We start from the raw sequence: 19,824 nt of genomic DNA, 5'->3' as shown, positions 1-19,824 counted from the left end.
CAGCGTGCAAACCACTCGGGTCTTGTCGTCAGCACATTGTTTGAAGAAGTGCCATGCCAGGGAACTCCTTGAAGCTGCCTTTGGGGTGCTCGGTCCCAGATGTCTGCGGTCAGTAGCAGGCGGAGTCTCTTGGCGGCGGGTGTTCTGCTTTTGCCCACTGCTCCCTCTTTTGCTACGCTGTTGGCTCGGTCTCACCACTGCCTCTTCCTCCGAACTGTGAAAGTCAGTGGCACGACCTTCATTCCATGTGGGGTCTAGGACCTCATCGTCCCCTGCATCGTCTTCCACCCAGTCTTGATCCCTGACCTCCTGTTCAGTCTGCACACTGCAGAAAGACGCAGCAGTTGGCACCTGTGTTTCGTCATCATCAGAGACATGCTGAGGTGGTATTCCCATGTCCTCATCATCAGGAAACATAAGTGGTTGTGCGTCAGTGCATTCTATGTCTTTCACCGCTGGGGAAGGGCTAGGTGGATGCCCTTGGGAAACCCTGCCAGCGGAGTCTTCAAACAGCATAAGAGACTGCTGCATAACTTGAGGCTGAGACAGTTTCCCTGGTATGCATGGGGGTGATGTGACAGACTGATGGGGTTGGTTTTCAGGCGCCATCTGTGCGCTTTCTGCAGAAGACTGGGTGGGAGATAATGTGAACGTGCTGGATCCACTGTCGGCCACCCAATTGACTAATGCCTGTACCTGCTCAGGCCTTACCATCCTTAGAACGGCATTGGGCCCCACCATATATCGCTGTAAATTCTGGCGGCTACTGGGACCTGAGGTAGTTGGTACACTAGGACGTGTGGATGTGGCAGAACGGCCACGTCCTCTCCCAGCACCAGAGGGTCCACTAACACCACCACGACCATGTCCACGTCCGCGTCCCTTACTAGATGTTTTTCTCATTGTTATGGTTCACCACAACAACAAATATATTATTTGGCCCAATGTATTGTATTCAAATTCAGCGGGATATAAATTTGAGGCCTAGTATTTAGGCGCTGGGTGACCGGTATGGATTTAGTGACAGAATTAGACTTGGAAATGCACAGAAGCGTGTGTGTGTGAAGTTATTCTGAATGACCCAATGTGCACCTTGAATATTATATACCCTTTTAGGGATAGATTTCAAATAGCTCTGATATAGCAGAAACCACTAAATTATGAAATTGCTAAATTGGGAATTGTATTTCAACCCAGAACAAGAAATGTGCTTGAACGGACACTAAATAACTCGCCCAGCTACAGCACTAACGAGAGATTTAGCAGGATATAAATTTGAGGCCTAGTATTTAGGCGCTGGGTGACAGGTATGGGTTTAGTGACAGAATTAGACTTGGAAATACACAGTAGCGGGTGTGTGTGAAGTTATTCTGAATGACCCAATGTGCACCTTGAATATTATATACCCTTTTAGGGATAGATTTCAAATAGCTCTGATATAGCAGAAACCACTAAATTATGAAATTGCTAAATTGGGAATTGTATTTCAACCCAGAACAAGAAATGTGCTTGAACGGACACTAAATAACTCGCCCAGCTACAGCACTAAGGACAGATTTAGCTGGATATAAATTTGAGGCCTAGTATTTAGGCGCTGGGTGACAGGTATGGGTTTAGTGACAGAATTAGACTTGGAAATGCACAGTAGCGGGTGTGTGAAGTTATTCTGAATGACCCTATGTGCACCTTGAATATTATATACCCTTTTAGGGATAGATTTCAAATAGCTCTGATACAGCAGAAACCACTAAATTTTTAAATTGCTAAATTGGGAATTGTATTTCAACCCAGAACAAAAAATGTGCTTTGACGGACACTAAATAACTTTCCCAGCCACAACAGGACAGCGGTAACGAGAGATTTAGCGGGATATAAATTTGAGGCCTAGTATTTAGGCGCTGGGTGACCGGTATGGATTTAGTGACAGAATTAGACTGGGATATGGCCAAAAAATAACCACACTATTGCTGGTTAAATGCACTTGGTGATGGGCGCAGCTTGCCCCTGATGTAGTATATGGCCAAAAAATGAACAGACTATTGCTGGTTAAATGCACTTGGTGTCACAGCTTGACCAACCACACTACTGAGGGTTAAATGCACTTGGTGACGGGCGCAGCTTGCCCCTGATTTAGTATATGGCCAAAAAATGAACAGACTATTGCTGGTTAAATGCACTTGGTGTGATAGCTTGACCAACCACACTACTGAGGGTTAAATGCACTTGGTGTGACAGCTTCACCCTGATGTAGGCTTTAGCCAAAAAACAACCACACCATTGAGGGTTAAATGCACTTGGTCGCAGCTTGTGCTGGCGCACCACAAGACACAAAATGGCCGCCGATCACCCCAGAAAAATGTGACTGACAAACGGTCTGGGCAGCCTAAAAACAGTGAGCAATTGAGGATCAGCAGCTCAATGATCCACAGCTGCAGATCGATCAGTTAATCAAGTCCTTTGGAGGAGTTAATCTGCCTAATCTCGCCCTACTGTCGCAGCCGCAACCTCTCCCTACGCTAATCAGAGCAGAGTGACGGGCGGCGCTATGTGACTCCAGCTTAAATAGAGGCTGGGTCACATGGTGCTCTGGCCAATCACAGCCATGCCAATAGTAGGCATGGCTGTGATGGCCTCTTGGGGCAAGTAGTATGACGCTTGTTGATTGGCTGCTTTGCAGCCTTTCAAAAAGCGCCAAGAAAGCGTCACAAAAGCGCGAAGAAAGCGACGAACACCGAACCCGAACCCGGACTTTTACGAAAATGTCCGGGTTCGGGTCCGTGTCACGGACACCCCAAAATTCGGTACGAACCCGAACTATACAGTTCGAGTTCGCTCATCCCTAGTCTCTAACTAATACTAAAATATATCTTTATTCATTCATTGTTAAAATCGTGATTCACTAATTCTATAAAGGAACACCTAATGTTAAAACTTTCAGAATGCAGTGAGGTATAGAATATATTAGCTTCTCATATATTTGACTATCCACTATTGATTGTTACTAACAACAACTCAGGGATGTGGTTACAGTCAACATTTGTTCATATATATACCTATCATGGTATATCACCCATGAAGGTTCTTGGAGCAGGGGATCAGTTTCATGTGCTCATGTGTATCCAGTTTGAACCAGAGATAAATATGGCTATCACTGTCTTGTCATAGCACTAGGATATTGGCCAGATGAGAGTTGGTTATTTTTATTTTTGATTTGTGCTGTACCACTCAGTACACAGTGTTCCTGATACGTGGCCACTTAAGTGCATTGGACCGTTCGTCTCAATTGTTCAAACACACTCAGTATATCTTACACTTAGTGATTTGGAGGAGATTATACCTTGTTGCAACAACTGGCAATATTTTTCACCAATTAGCAATACTTGTATATTGTCCCTCTTATATTGCTAGTTCTGTGTGTTAACAGTTGATTGCAACACAGTAAATGAGTTTAGAGATCTCTCCTATATTCAATTAAGGCCTCATGCACACGACCGTTTTTTTTTTAAGTTTTCTCCAATCCGATGGTATATTTTAACATGAAGCGTCCCCAATCACCATGGGAACGCCTCTATGTTAGAATATACCATCGGATATGAGTTAGATCATGAAACTCAGATCCGACAGTATATTCTAACACAGAGGCGTTCCCATGGTGATGGGGACGCTTCAGGTTAGAATATACTAAAAGAACTGTGTACATGACTGCCCCCTGCTGCCTGGCAGGTGCTGCCAGGCAGCAGGGGGTAGACCCCCCCTCCCCCCCTGTAGTTAACACATTGGTGGCCAGTGCGGCCGGCCCCCCCTCCCTCCCTCCCCTGTAGTTAACTCATTGGTGGCCAGTGCGGCCGGCCCCCCTCTCTCCCCTGTAGTTAACTCATTGGTGGCCAGTGCGGCTGGCCCCCCCCTCCCTCCCCTGTAGTTAACTCATTGGTGGCCAGTGCGGCCGGCCCCCCTCCCTCCCTTGTAGTACTGTAGATTCATCGGTGGCCAGTGGGCCCCCCCTTCCTCCCCCTCCTAATTAAAATCTCCCCCCTATCATTGGTGGCAGCGGAGAGTACAGATCGGAGTCCCAGTTTAATCGCTAGGGCTCCGATCGGTAACCATGGCAACCAGAATGCTACTGCAGTCCTGGTTGCCATGGTTACTTAGCAATTTGTAGAAGCATTATACTTACCTGTGAGCTGCGATGTCTGTGTCCGGTCGGGAGCTCCTCCTACTGGTAAGTGACAGATCATTAAGCAATGTGCCACACAGACCTGTCACTTACCAGTAGGAGGAGCGCCCGGCCGGACACAGACATCGCAGCTCGCAGGTAAGTATTCCACGGACCCACTGAAAGCCAACGGGTCCGTGAAAAAAAAAGAAAAACGGCACAACGGCCACGGATGCACACAACGGTCGTGTCCATGAGGCCTTACTCTTAACTATGCCTCATGTTCCTAGTCAGCTAAACCTAAGCTTATTGGACATTCACAATGTGCCATTTATCTATTGCTATCTGGTCTGAAACTGGTCCTATTACTCCTGCTGGTTCTCTCACTTTGTTCTGCCTAAAACAACGCTGCACTATGGCGCCCCTCCCGACACGTTTCGCCACTGGTGTGGCTTCGTCAGGAGAGGTGGAGTCCTTAGCGTGCACGCGCTCGCATCGACCACTATTTATGCATTGCAAGTCTCCGCCCAGCCGCTAGCCCCAGCCTGTCATCACATTGTTCTCCACAGTGGGAGGTGCGCCTTCCTATCAGTTACCGGCGCGTCACATTACTCACATGCTGTGCGCTCGCTTCTTTTAGGTACGTCACCGGTTCTGCGCTTAAGTGGCCACGTATCAGGAACACGGTGTACTAAGTGGTACAAGACAAATAAAAAATAAAAATAACCAACTCTCATCTGGCCAATATCCTAGTGCTATGACAAGACAGTGATAGCCATATTTATCTCTGGTTCCAACTGGATACACATGAGCACATGAAACTGATCCCCTGCTCCAAGTACCTTCATGGGCGATATACCATGATAGGTATATATATGAACAAATGTTGACTGTAACCACATCCCTGAGTTGTTGTTAGTAACAATCAATAGTGGATAGTCAAATATATGAGAAGCTAATATATTCTATACCTCACTGCATTCTGAAAGTTTTAACATTAGGTGTTCCTTTATAGAATTAGTGAATCACGATTTTAACAATGAATGAATAAAGATATATTTTAGTATTAGTTAGAGACCCCTAAAGGGATTTATTTGGTCTTTTGACCGCATGTTACATTGATTATCATATCCTGAGGGTCCCTATTAGGGCGTATGATTTGATACATCTGGTATGTCACTGTCCATGTTGTGGGACTATTTGTGCACTTCTAGTAATTATTTCTTGGCTGCAAATAGGAGCTGAAGGTTTTTCAGGTAGATAAGATAAGATGCCTTTATTGTCACTGTACAATACAATGTAATACAATGTACAATACAATGAAATGTTGTTTGGAGCAATCCTAGATGCCATGGACAGGGGAACAAGAACTGACATTTAAAATAAAGCATTACACTAGAAAAAAACTAAACATTGCACTAGAAGGCATTACTATTCACAGTTCACAGCATATATATAGCAAGAGCAAAGTAGGAAGTGCTTGTGAGTATATATACACACTGATTCAGACACCACTGCAGACAAGAGGTCATCATGGGGTCATAAATGCAGCAGTCACTTTCAGTCTGTGGTAGTTTCTATCCTAGGAAGGGGCAATAATCTCCGAGCATTTAGGAGACTGATTGCTTTGGGGTAAAGGCTGTTCTTCAGCCTAGTGGTGCGTGCATGTAGGGCTCTAAGACGCCTACCAGAGGGTAGGGGAGTGAGAAGGCTGTGGCTGGGGTGAGTTGGATCCCCACAGATAATTTTGGCCCTGTTGCTGCAGCGAGCAGTGAAGATGTCATCCAGTGATGGTAACTGAGTAGCAGTAATTCTGCCAGCCATTCTGATGATGCGCTTGAGGGTCTTCTTGTCCTCAGAAGAGCAGCCGGAGTACCACACTGTAATGCAGTATGTGATAACAGATTCTATGGTGCACCTGTAAAAATTGACAAGCAGCTGTTTTGGGAGTTGTGCTTTCTTCAGACTCCTCAGAAAATAAAGCCTCTGAAGGCCTTTTTTTGGTAATTTCTGTTGTGTTTTTTATCCATGATAGGTCCTGACTAATATGAACTCTCAAGAATCTGAAACTTTGAACTATCTCCACGTTTCCACCATTAAAGCCACTAACGTAGGTGCTGGCGGAAACCCTGATCGACGTAGGGCCCGCAATCCTTGGCATCGGTAGCACCTGTGCCATCCCAGGGTACAACTCGCTCCCGGCCTCCACAACATTCACCCAGTGTGCCGTCAGGGAAATGTAGAGTCCCTGGCCGAATTTACTTGTCCATATGTCCGTGGTTAAGTGGACCTTCCCAGTAACTGCATTGGTCAGGGCACGAGTGATGTTACGGGACACATGTTGGTGTAAGGCGGGCACGGCACACCTTGAAAAATAGTGGCGGCTGGGGACTGCGTAATGCTGGACGGCCGTCTACATCAGGCTGCGGAAGGACTCAGTGTCCACAAGCCTAAATGGCAACATTTCCAGGGCCAGTAATTTGGAAAGCTGCGCATTTAGTGCTATGTCCTGTGGGTGGGTGGCTGGATATTTGCACTTGCGTTCAAATGCTTTGGGTAAGGACGTTTGTATGCTGTGCTGGAACACAGAAGTGGATGTGGTTGCTGATGGTGCTGGCAAAGGTCCAGGTGCAGGGCGGGAGGCATCTGGGCCTGCCCCTTCGACAGGGGATTGTTCAGCACGTAACACAGGGGAAGAGGAGGCAGTGGTGTGACCAGCAGACACAGATTGTGGACCCAGGCGTTCGGCCCACCTATTACGGTGCTTTGATGCCATATGGCGAATCCTGCTGGTGGTGGTGAGGTTGCTAGTGTTCACGCCCCTGCTCATTTTTGTATGGACAGGTTGCAAATTACAATTCTTTTGTCGTCCGGACGTTCCTTAAAAAAGCACCAGACTGCGGAACACCTACCCCTTGGCAAGGGAGATTTCTGCAAGGGTGTGCTCAGGGGGCCAGTTGTGGGCATGTTTGGTGTGGTCCGTCTTCTCCCTTTTGCCACCCCACTGCCTCTTCCAGCCTGTTGCGGTGTAGCAGATCCCTCCCCCTCTGTACTGCTGTCCTCGCTCGGCTTTCCACCTTCCCAGGTTGGGTCAGTGACTTCATCGTCCACCACCTCCTCTTCCACTTCCTCACTCTGCTCATCCTCCTGACTTGTTGACCTAACCACTACCAGTGATTGACAACTGTGTCTTATCCTTTTCATCAACCTCTTGAGACAGTAATTGCCGTTGAGGTATTGGCAACTGTGTCTCATAATCATCCATCTCATTAAAGGGAACCTGTCACTTAGAAAATGCATATTAAACCGCCAACAGTACCTTATTGCAGCCTGTAGCATGATTATAAAGGTGTCTGTGTCTTTTCTGTACAATGCGCCAAAAGTCTGAAAAAATTATTTTATTTAACTGGCCACGCTATGTAAACGATATTCTTGAAGTCAAGGGGGCAGCGGCTTTTTCGCCTAAAGTCAAGCGTGCCCCGTCCCCTTGCCCGCCCCTTAGTATTTGATTGATAGGATGTCCAATTACTTCACTGCTGAGTGCTTGAGCATAGTCTCGCGCATGCGCAGGCTCTCATGTGAGAGTGCCTTATCATTGAGCCTACCTCACAGCGGAGTAGAACAGTGCACAGGCGCCGGCACTGCAGAGACACAGCGCATGCGCAAGACTACGTTTGAGCGTCCAGTGGTGAAGGAATTGAAATTCCCATCAATCAAACGCTAGGGGGCTGGAAAGGGGGCGGGACACGCTTGACTTCAGGTGAGAAAGCCGCTCCCCCCTTGACTTCTAGACTATCGTTTATATAGCGCACCCAGTTGAATAAAAGTCTTTTTTCAAACTTTAGGCGCATTGTACAGAAAAGACACAGATACCTTTATTATCATGCTACAGGCTGCAATAAGGTACTGCTGGCGGTTTAATATGCATTTTCTAGGTGACAGGTTCTCTTTAAACAGTTATTGCCCTTCCCCACTGTCATCTTCTTGTGATTGTGGATGCTCAAGAGTTTGGGAAAACAGGGCACAAGATCTGCCCCTCTTCAAGCGTGCTTGGCGAGAGGGCCAAATCAAGGAATGGCGATTAAAAGAGCTCCTCGGGATATCCTTGTGTGGGATCACTTGTTTGCCCAGACTCTCCATGGTGGGAGGAAGGAGTATCAGGGTAAGGATTCTGTTGACCAGACTCTTGTCTACTGAGACTGAACTTGGTGGAAGACAGGGTGGTGCTTAAACGACTGGAAGCATTATCTGCTGCAATCCAACCAACCACCTGGTCGCACTGGTGTGACTTCAAGAATGGTGTCCTTCGCCGCCCTGCAAACTGGGACATGAAGCTAGGCATCGTGGATGATTTTCTTTCTTGTGCTCTGGCAGCAGGCACAGTTTAACCACGCCCAGGGCCACGGCCTCTGCGTGCACCATCAGCATCACGGCCACTGCCCAGTCCTTTACTGCTCGCCTTCTTCTTATTAAATGTTATATATGATTGAAAGTCTATCACACGTACAGTAGCGGAGGATTTGGAAGTGTATGCGCAAACAAATTTAAAAAGGTATTTGGGATGTGGAAACGTCACACAGGAGATATCCCGCAGAAAATGTCAATGCTGTCACCAGCAGCTAATAAAAAATTACAGAGAATGTCACAAGTGTTTGGGATGAGGAAACAGGATACAGGAGAGGCACCACTGGTAATGTCACTGTCCGCAGCGTCTACACAAAAAAGTACACTGTATGTCACAGATACATTTTTTAAGCACACACGTTACACTGCACATGTGGCCCTGGTAATGTCACTGTCAGAAGTGGACACCATCTATTAACAAAGTACACTGTATGTTACAGATACATTTTTAAAGTGAGTCTTTCACGCAGATTCACCCTATTAACCTAATAACAGTGTTATGTCCACGGCATCCCCCCTATTAAAACTGTGCTTGCCGTTAGTTCCTTGCTAGCATCGTTGTGCAGAAAAACACTTTTAATCCATATGCAAATGAGGCTGTGAAGGTGCCCAGGGGCGGCGTTACAACAGGTCATTTTCATACGAAGCCACTCCCCCTCCGCCACGTCTGCCCGCCCTTAGTCTCTGCTCTAACCTCCCTCCTCCCGTCCGTAATCCCGCGCATGCGCCGATGAACGAGCACAGTTGGGCCGGGGCATCGCAGTTTACCGTGCGTTATCGCGTTCATTGGCGCATGCGCGGGATTACGGACGGGAGGAGGGAGGTTAGAGCAGAGACTAAGGGCGGGTAGACGTGGCGGAGGGGGAGTGGCTTCGTATGAAAATGACCCAGGGGCCTGGGCACCGGCCGTTGTAACGTCGCCCCTGGGCACCTTCACAGCCTCATTTGCCTACGGATTAAAAGTTAGCAAGGAACTAACAGTAAGCACAGTTTTAATAGGGGGGATGCCGTGGACATAACACTGTTATTAGGTTAATAGGGTGAATCTGCGGGAAAGACTGCCTTTAAAGCGAACACGTTACACTGCAGATGTGGCCCTGGTAAGGTCACTGTCAGGAGAGGACACCGTCTATTGAAAAAGTACACTGTATGTCACAGATACATTTTAGAAGTGCACACATTACATTGCAGATATGGTGCTGGTAATGTGACTGTCAGATACGTACACCGTCTATTGAATAAGTACACTGTATGTCACAGATAAATTTTTTAAGCGCACACTTTACACTGCAGATGTGGCCCTGGTTATGTCACTGTCAGCTGTGGACACCGTCTATTAAAAAAGTACACTGTATGTCACAGATATTTTTGGGATGCGCACACTTTACACTGGAGATGTGGCGCAGCTAATGTCACTGTCCGCAGTGGACACCATCTATGGAAAAAGTACACTGGATGTCACTGATATTTTAGGGATGCGCACACTTCACACAGGTGATGTGGCGTGGATAATTTAACGGTCCCCAGCGGCCTATTAGACGCTATTTAGGTCTCTGAAAAGTTTTCTAATAAAAATCTTCCAATAACACTTTCTACACTGTCTGTCCCTTCCTATGCACAGCTCTCCCTAAGGCTCTATTCAGATGTCCGTAACGTGTTTTGCAAATCCACGGATCCCCGGATCTGCAAAACACGAACAGCGGCAATGTGCATTCCGCATTTCGCGGACCGCACATTGCCGGCACTAATAGAATATACCTATTCTTGTCCGCAATTGCGGACAAGAATAGTACATGTTCTATTTTTTCGGGAACGGAATTGCAAACCCGGAAGTGCGGGTCCGCAGTTCGTATCCGGGCTGCACATCGTGCTGCCCCATAGAGATGAATGGGTCCGCAATTCCGTTCCGCAAAATGCGGAACAAAATTGCGGACGTGTAAATGGACCCTAAGACTGAGCAATTTAGCGCAGGTTGCACTACAAATATATATTGCTACTGTCACACAAAATAGTCCTTGAAAGGACTTTTGGGTCTCTGAAAAGTTTTTGTCACGGAAGGTGTGCAGGAAACTAGAAAACACAAAATGAATATACGACTGACTGGATCCAAAACTAAGGAACAAAAAGGGAGAGCCCTGCATCAGACCTGGCTCTCTCCCTGACTGCTCAGCCTATGCGAAAATCCCAATGGTAGATGATCGCATATCCTCGTACCTCGACTGTATAACACCTGAACACCCTATAATAGTGAGGGGACATGACCACCGGCTCCCTACACTAGATACGGAGGGAGTCAGGGTCACCTGGGATCCAGCAAACAGAAAAACACAAATAAATGAACAAAACTTATCTTGTAGAAGACTCAGAAGTAGGAACAGCATGCACACACTCCAGGAAGTTGTATAAACCGCAAAGTGATGCACTATGGGAAAAGGATTTAAAGGGATGCAATCAGTGCAACTACATGACAGCTGAGAGAGGCTAACGAGATGAGAAAATGAAAGCAAAACAAAGGAACCTCAAGGAGGAGGTTCTAGACGTCTGTCAGAGCTTCTCAGATGTCTGGTGGTGACAGTTTTTCAAATAACAATTTTCCAACAACACTACCTACACTGTCTGTCCCTTCCTATGCTCAGCTCTCCCTGACTAAGACTGAGCCGACCACGCGCCATCGGGTGCTATATAGCACGCAATGACGCATTTCGGCTAGCCAATCACGGGAATGCCAGTAGCCAACATGACTACAGCATTACAGTGAGGGCAGTACTTACCTGCACGTTTATTGGCTGCATAGCAGCCAACAAACGTGCGGGGAGGAGACTTGAACATTTCGCTCGAGCACATGCGGTACTCGGCCGAGTACAGCCATGTGCCGAGCATGGAGATGCTCAAGCCGAACTAGTGTTCGGCCGAGCATGCTTTTCCAACACTAGTGATCTACATTAGTTCAATATACAACAACACTCAGAAAATCCCATATTAATGCCCTTTTGTCATACAAGTAAATGTCTTACTAGATGTAAATTCATGCTGTGCCTATAATTTATACCATTTGTATAATCACATTTGACTTATTTACAATGTTTCTCGCTCACATGATTTATTAAGAACAAAAACAAGACAAGCACAAATCTAAGCTAATGACTCATATGCCATTGTGAAGGAACCGTTTTCCCGAGCTGAAAATCACTCATATTTTTTACAACAGCAATTTAAGAGCAATTAAACATTGATTTTCAGAATTGCAGCTGGAGGTGTCAATCAACTCCTAGATACATTTTTTGTGTGTAACTGATTACAAGAACAGAAAACTGGGAGACTATAGCAGAAGAGAGTCATCATTTACTACCTCAACCTCGCAGGTGGCTGCATAAAATGTAAGACCATACAAAAATCAAATACATTATATGAGCGTTACAGATGAGTGAATTTTTTGAAGTTCATTTCAGGTCCAAGTTGCATGAATCCATCTTCAGGTGCAATTTTGGTCCAAATTGATTTGACACAAATCAAAGGTGCCCTTACTGGCAGGGGTGGAGTGGCCATATTTCCTACAGGGAAATTTCCTGGTGAGACAATGCCCAGGGGGTTGCCCGAGCCCTCCTCACGTTTGATGGCAAGGTACATAAAGATCTGAAGCTCTCAGGTACTTATGCACCTGGCCAGCAGTGGCAGGTTCCGCCCTGCCTACTTCTGTTGTCTCTGCCTACTTGTGGCTTGTGTTGGCCTTGACTACTTGTGTTGGCCTGCCTTCTGTTAATTTGGACTCGCCTACAACTTGGGGCCACTTTCAGGGTTTTTTTCAGGGCCACTTTAAGTTCTTAGTCTGCCCCTGCCGATTGCCCTGAAAGGTCATGTATGACACTCTGAGGTCTCCTAGGACTGTATCAGATCTTTACTAGCTCTTCAACGCCAAGACAGCATTAGTAATATCAAAGTGACAGTGACATACATGGCTATGGGTAAACGCATAGAAGCCAGTGATAACACACAGTAAGATACACAGAAAAAACGAATTATGCTCACCGCCTTGTCTTTGTTGGATGTCTAAATAGTTGCTAAGAGATGTCCTGAGCCGGAAACAGGTGTATCCACGATGAACAAATTCAAAATGAAAAAATCTCCAGCACTCTGTACAAACTTCACTTCTTTATTGGAAAATCCTTAAACACCTGGTCTGGTTTTTAATCATTGTACAAGGTGTTTTTAAGGATTTTCCAATTCTGGAGATTTCTGGAGATTTTTTCGCTTAGAATTTTTTCACTGGTGATAAAACATACAGCCTGTTTTTTGTTTTTTTTTAAGTCACAGCTGCCTTTCTCTCTGTCTTCTGACCTGTAAAATGGATGCCAGCATTTAGAACGATTCATCTGAAATGAATTGCAAAAGTTTTGGATTCAATAGAATCCGAATATTTGTGGAAATGTATAACAAATGTGATTAGTTTAGAATGAATTTGCTAATCTCTAATCAGTACCTTACATAATGTGTTTCATTTTTGTATAGTCTTAATTAGTACAAGGGCGTAACTACCATAGCGGCAGACCATGCGACTGCTATGGGGCCCAGGGCAAGAGGAGGCCCAGTCTTAGTTGGGATTATCTCCTCTTCTACTGGAGGTGAAAACTTGGTCAGGACTCTCCCCTGTAAAGGAGCAACTTTGAGCAAATGGAGCGGTGAAAAAATGGCCCAAGGTTAATTTAAAAGGGTTTAGGCAGAAACCCACCTGTCCTTTGTGGGGGGCCTGGTTTGATCCTTGCTATGGGGCCCTTACTTCCTTATGTACGCCACTGATTAGGATTACGTATTTTTGGGGATAAAGGTACAAGAATGGACATCTTTGAGCAGTTGCATTGCTCCAGGGCTCCATACCTGGTTTTTAGTTAACTAATTTATGAGAATGGCTGTCAGTTTGTTTCATTAACTCTACAAATACAAGTCCACAGTCAGAGGCGTAACCTTTAGGCCCCTAACCTACCTTTTGCCATTTATAATACTGACATCTTCATTTGAGGCACTGGGTCTATTGGGTCTCATATACCTGGGCTTGGGTGTGACTGCTGCCTCTGCACCCTTTCCAGCTATACCAGTGTTGAGAGTGTCAAAGATTTTACAGTAGGTGGACAACAATGCACACCAAACTTGCAGGATATGCACCACTGGATCCCAAGATATTTTCCTTAGCTCTCCTTCATTTTGCCCTAGCAGCTGCAAATATTTGCATTTGATGAAACTTTAAAGATTTTCACATGTTTGCTCTGTGAGGAGCTACCTACAGTATGTGCACAGATGATAAATGCACCAAAATGATACGCAACTGACAATACTAGCTAATTCCTCAAGCCAATGTTAAAAGCTGAGAACTTTGCCAATATCTTCCAGTCAGGAACATATCGGAGCCCCTCATACACCACGTCACGATGTCTCAGCACGCACGGGGTCCTACCACTCAACTACCCGTAGTGTGTCAACAGGGTCTGAACAGTGCTAGAAACCATCTCACAGCCAGACTCTCACATTCCTCCATAGTGGTATCACCAATGCACTGTGAGGTAGAATAAAGCTGTGAGCCGCACCCACAACAGACCATGTGACACAGAAGCTACCAGAGTGTTGCCAACAAAATAAAGTGGCACATTCCATACACATAAAGACAAAAAGTCACTGAAAAAAGTGGCCTAAACGGGTGGAAATGCTCCAAACCCAGACACTGTAGCGTGTCTATAACCGGGGGAGCAATTCCTCCACATGCGGTCCGCAGATAATGGCAATCCCAAGCAAAACATACGTACAATGGAGGTTGCCGGGACGGACCACATACAGCACAAGGACATCTTACACTGTGTGGGATTGCACCTTCATTTTCTATCCTGGGTTCCATTTTACTTGCTGGTTTATTTTAGGTCAGAATTGAGGATTGCTGAGCCATGTGTACTTAAGACAATCAAAGTTAATTGCTTATTAGTTCTCAGAACTATGTGTGCCTGATGTTCTGGGAGTGCAACTGGTACTAGATACTTTTCAAGGATAAGGATAAGTTTTTTTTGTAATCAAATGTGCTTGACTTGCAAGCATCAAAAATAAGTTATTATTATTATTAATCATGTGATGCTTACATAAAATGACGATATCTGTGTTTGGCTTGAGTTCTAGAAAAAGGTAATAAATATTTTGTATCCGCCCAATAAAGATGAGAGATCATTCTGATACAAGCTTGAGCCTGTGTCATTTATCTCTCCCGACTATACGCGTACTTTTATCTGATTTGGACCCCAGCAGATCACAGAAGTAGGGGTTTTGCCCTAACATACACAAAATGATACATTGTGCAGATGAAAAAATATATACATACACAAATCACTGCAAAAAATGCACCCAAATGATACTCAACTGACAATACTAGCTAATCCCCCAAGCTGTTTTTTTCTTTAGGTGTATGGAATGTGCCACTTCATTTTGCTGGTAACATTCTTTTGCACTTGGTAGCTTCTGTGTCACATGGTCTGTTGTGGGTGTGGCTCACAGCTTTATCCTACCTCACAGTGCATTGGTGATACCACTATGGAGGCATGTGAGAGTCTGGCTGTGAGTTGGTTTCCAGCACTGTTCAGACCCTGTTCACACACCACGGGTAGTTGAGTGGTAGGACCCCATGCGTGCTGAGACACCGTGACGTGGTGTATGAGGGGCTCCGATATGTTCCTGACTGGAAGATATTGGCAAAGTTCTCAGCTTTGACCATCGGCCTGAGGAATAAGCTAGTATTGTCAGTTGCGTATCATTTTGGTGCATTTTTTTTTTGCAGTGATTTGTATATGTATATACAGGTCCTTCTAAAAAAATTAGCATATTGTGATAAAGTTCATTATTTTCTGTAATGTACTGATAAACATTAGACTTTCATATATTTTAGATTCATTACACACAACTGAAGTAGTTCAAGCCTTTTATTGTTTTAATATTGATGATTTTGGCATACAGCTCATGAAAACCCAAATTTCCTATCTCAAAAAATTAGCATATTTCATCCGACCAATAAAAGAAAAGTGTTTTTAATACAAAAAAGTCAACCTTCAAATAATTATGTTCAGTTATGCACTCAATACTTGGTCGGGAATCCTTTTGCAGAAATGACTGCTTCAATGCGGCGTGGCATGGAGGCAATCAGCCTGTGGCACTGCTGAGGTGTTATGGAGGCCCAGGATGCTTCGATAGCGGCCTTAAGCTCATCCAGAGTGTTGGGTCTTGCGTCTCTCAACTTTCTCTTCCCAATATCCCACAGATTCTCTATGGGGTTCAGGTCAGGAGAGTTGGCAGGCCAATTGAGCACAGTAATACCATGGTCAGTAAACCATTTACCAGTGGTTTTGGCACTGTGAGCAAGTGCCAGGTCGTGCTGAAAAATGAAATCTTCATCTCCATAAAGCTTTTCAGCAGATGGAAGCATGAAGTGCTCCAAAATCTCCTGATAGCTAGCTGCATTGACCCTGCCCTTGATAAAACACAGTGGACCAACACCAGCAGCTGACATGGCACCCTAGACCATCACTGACGGTGGGTACTTGACACTGGACTTCAGGCATTTTGGCATTTCCCTCTTCCCAGTCTTCCTCCAGACTCTGGCACCTTGATTTCCGAATGACATGCAACAGTCCAGTGCTGCTTCTCTGTAGCCCAGGTCAGGCGCTTCTGCCGCTGTTTCTGGTTCAAAAGTGGCTTGACCTGGGGAATGCGGCACCTGTAGCCCATTTCCTGCACACGCCTGTACACGGTGGCTCTGGATGTTTCTACTCCAGACTCAGTCCACTGCTTCCGCAGGTCCCCCAAGGTCTGGAATCGGTCCTTCTCCACAATCTTCCTCAGGGTCTGGTCACCTCTTCTCGTTGTGCAGCGTTTTCTGCCACACTTTTTCCTTCCCACAGACTTCCCACTGAGGTGCCTTGATACAGCACTCTGGGAACAGCCTATTCGTTCAGAAATTTCTTTCTGTGTCTTACCCTCTTGCTTGAGGGTGTCAATGATGGCCTTCTGGACAGCAGTCAGGTCGGCAGTCTTACCCATGATTGCGGTTTTGAGTAATGAACCAGGCTGGGAGTTTTTAAAAGCCTCAGGAATCTTTTGCAGGTGTTTAGAGTTAATTAGTTGATTCAGATGATTAGGTTAATAGCTTGTTTAAAGAACCTTTTCATGATATGCTAATTTTTTTAGATAGGAAATTTGGGTTTTCATGAGCTGTATGCCAAAATCATCAATATTAAAACAATAAAAGGCTTGAACTACTTCAGTTGGTGTGTAATGAATCTAAAATATATGAAAGTCTAATGTTTATCAGTACATTACAGAAAATAATGAACTTTATCACAATATGCAAATTTTTTTAGAAGGACCTGTATATTTTTTCATCTGCACAATGTATCATTTTGTGTAAAATGTCCTTGTGGTGCATGTGGTCCACCCCGGCATCCTCCATTGTACGTATTCTTTGCTGGGGATTGCCGTTATCTGCGGACCACATGCGGAGGAATTGCTCCCCTAATTATAGACACGCTACAGTGTCTGAGTTTGGATCATTTCCACCCGTTTAGGACACTTTTTTCAGTGAGTTTATGTGCACAGATGATGTTGAAATTCTCTTGAGATTTCACTCTCTTTGACTTTAAACCATAAAAAATGACTCTAATGCATGAATCTTTAGAAATAAATACACTGACGCCAAGAAACCCCCTGCACCCAAGAAGTTTCCAGCAGACATTTGTAAAACAGAAGACGTGAGTAGAACCTTTTTTAAATAGTTCTCACTTTAACCACAACAACATCATCTGGAACTGGATGCCCACAATATTTGCATAGTATTCCCTATTGTACTTCCTTTTGATTCAGAAACTGTGAGAGTGAGGCTGGGTTCACACCTGAGCGTACTGGATGGAGCGCTCTGTATGCGCGATTCTACGGGCGTCTCACATACACGGCTCCTGTGCAAGCGAACGCCCATTGTCGCGCGTTCCCGGAAGTCTATGTACGGGAACGCGCGACACTACGCCCCAAAGAAGCTCCTGTACTTCTTGGGGCGTAGGGCGTTTTACAGCACGTTCATGCGCACTGTAAAACGCTCCGGTGAGAACCATTCCCATAGGGAATCATTGGTTCTTGCCTGTTGAGCGTTTTACAGCGCGTAGGAACGCGCTGTAAAATGCTCAGGTGTGAACCCAGCCTGAGAGTATGTGCCCCATTATGTTTTAGTGTGTGAATTTAATTGAAATCCTGTGAATCTGCTGGGGACAAAAAGGTCCTTTAGTTTCATGATCAGAATAAGATATGAGCGAAGTTATGAAACCGAATATCGCCGAATTTCACAAAAAAATTTGAGTCATGACAACTTACTTAGTCACAAAGTGTATTTCTTTACCTACTACTTTAGCCCCAGTTACAAGAGATATCAATAGTTTTAAAACAAATGTGATGTTAAAAGTGCCCCAGAGGTTTTGTATGACCTGATGGAGGACACAAAGTGTAAAATAAAAAAGAGAAAAATAAAAAAATTGAAGTTTCACACATAAAAAAAATCCTTTCCCCCAATTAAGTCAATTAAAAATTGTTAAAAATAGAAGAAAAAAACTGGCTCTATAAAAAATATTACATGATGTATCCCATCAGGTGAACTGTGACAACACAAAAACATGATATTTTTTTCTAAAAATGCTCTTAAAACTCAAAATAAATAAATAAATAAATAAATAGACATACTTGGTATTGCCGTGTCTGTCATAACCGGCTCTATAAAAATATCACATGATTTTTCCCCATCAGGTGAATGCCATAAAAAATTAATTATGTCAAAACAGCTTTATTTTATATAAAATATAAGAGATTTTTAATAAAAAGGGATTCTATTATGCATAAGTAGCAAAACATGAAAAAAACTATATACATTTGGTATCGCCATAATCGTATTAAACTGCAGAATAAAATTATCATATCATATACAACAGAAGGTGAACCTCATAAAAAACACAAAATTAAAATTTTTGCCCAAATTACCTACCAAAAAACGAGATAAAAAGCAATCAGAAAGATAAATGAACCCCACAATGATGCCAATAAAAACTACAGCTTGTCCCACAAAAAATAAGCCCTCACACAGCAAAGTCAACAAAAAATAAAAAAGTTATGGCTCTTAAAAAACATTTTAGCAAATTCCATGATAGAAAATCCAGATGCCGCTCCTTACCTTCTAAGCCTTGGCGTATTCCCAAACAGCAGTTTATAACCAAAAATGGGGTACTTCTGTACACTAGAGAAAATGTAGATAGCAACTTGCAGGGTGATATTCTCTTGTTATCCCTTGTGAAAAAGGAATTTAGTGCCTAAAGCACCATTTTCATATAAAAAAAGTTTATTTAGATTTTTTTTACAGCCAAGTGTTATAAATTATATAAAACGCTTGTTGGGTCAAAGTGCTAACTACACCCCTTAAAAATTTCTTGGGTGGCATACTGTCCAAAATGTGGTAACTTTTTGGGGGTTATCATTGTAGGGGTACCTCAGGGTCTCTTCAAATGTAACATAGTGCCCAAAGACCATTCCCGCAAAATCTGCCCTCCAAAAACCATATGGCACTCCTTGCCTTCTGAGTCCTGCTGTGTGCCCATACAGAGACATACAACCACATATGTAAAATGCAGGATCAGGGTAATAACCCTTTACGTGCTACAGGAAAAAATTGATTAAAATAAAAAATCGGCGAAGATAGTGAAATTTTAAAATTTCACCTCAGTTTTGCTTTAATTCCTCTGGAATACTTAAAGGGTTAACAATATTTCTAAAATCAGTTCTGAATAGTTTGAGGGGTGCAGTTTCTAAAATGTGGTAAATTATGGGTGGTTTCTATTATATCAGCTCTTCAAACTGACTACAGAACTAAATCGGTCCTTAAAAAAGATGAACTGTTCTTAAAAATTTTAAAAAGTGCTTCTAAAATTCAAAACCTTCTAACGTCCTAAAAAAAAAATATAACATTACCAAAATGATGCTAACATAAAGTAGACATATGATAAATGTCAATTAATAAGAATTTTACGATGTGTCACTATCTGTCTTAACCCTTTCAGGCCCGGAGCTTAATATTTTTTTTGCGTTTTCGTTTTGCGCTCTCTGCCTTCCCAGACCCATAACTTTTTAATTTTCTGTTCACATAGCCATATGAGGGCTTGATTTCTGCGGGACAAGTTATACTTTCCAACGCCTCAATTTAATATTGAATATAATAT

The sequence above is a fragment of the Bufo gargarizans genome, chromosome 8 (assembly GCF_014858855.1).
Source record: "Bufo gargarizans isolate SCDJY-AF-19 chromosome 8, ASM1485885v1, whole genome shotgun sequence".
Taxonomy (NCBI): Eukaryota; Metazoa; Chordata; class Amphibia; order Anura; family Bufonidae; genus Bufo; species Bufo gargarizans.
This window is presented reverse-complemented; position numbering follows the sequence as displayed.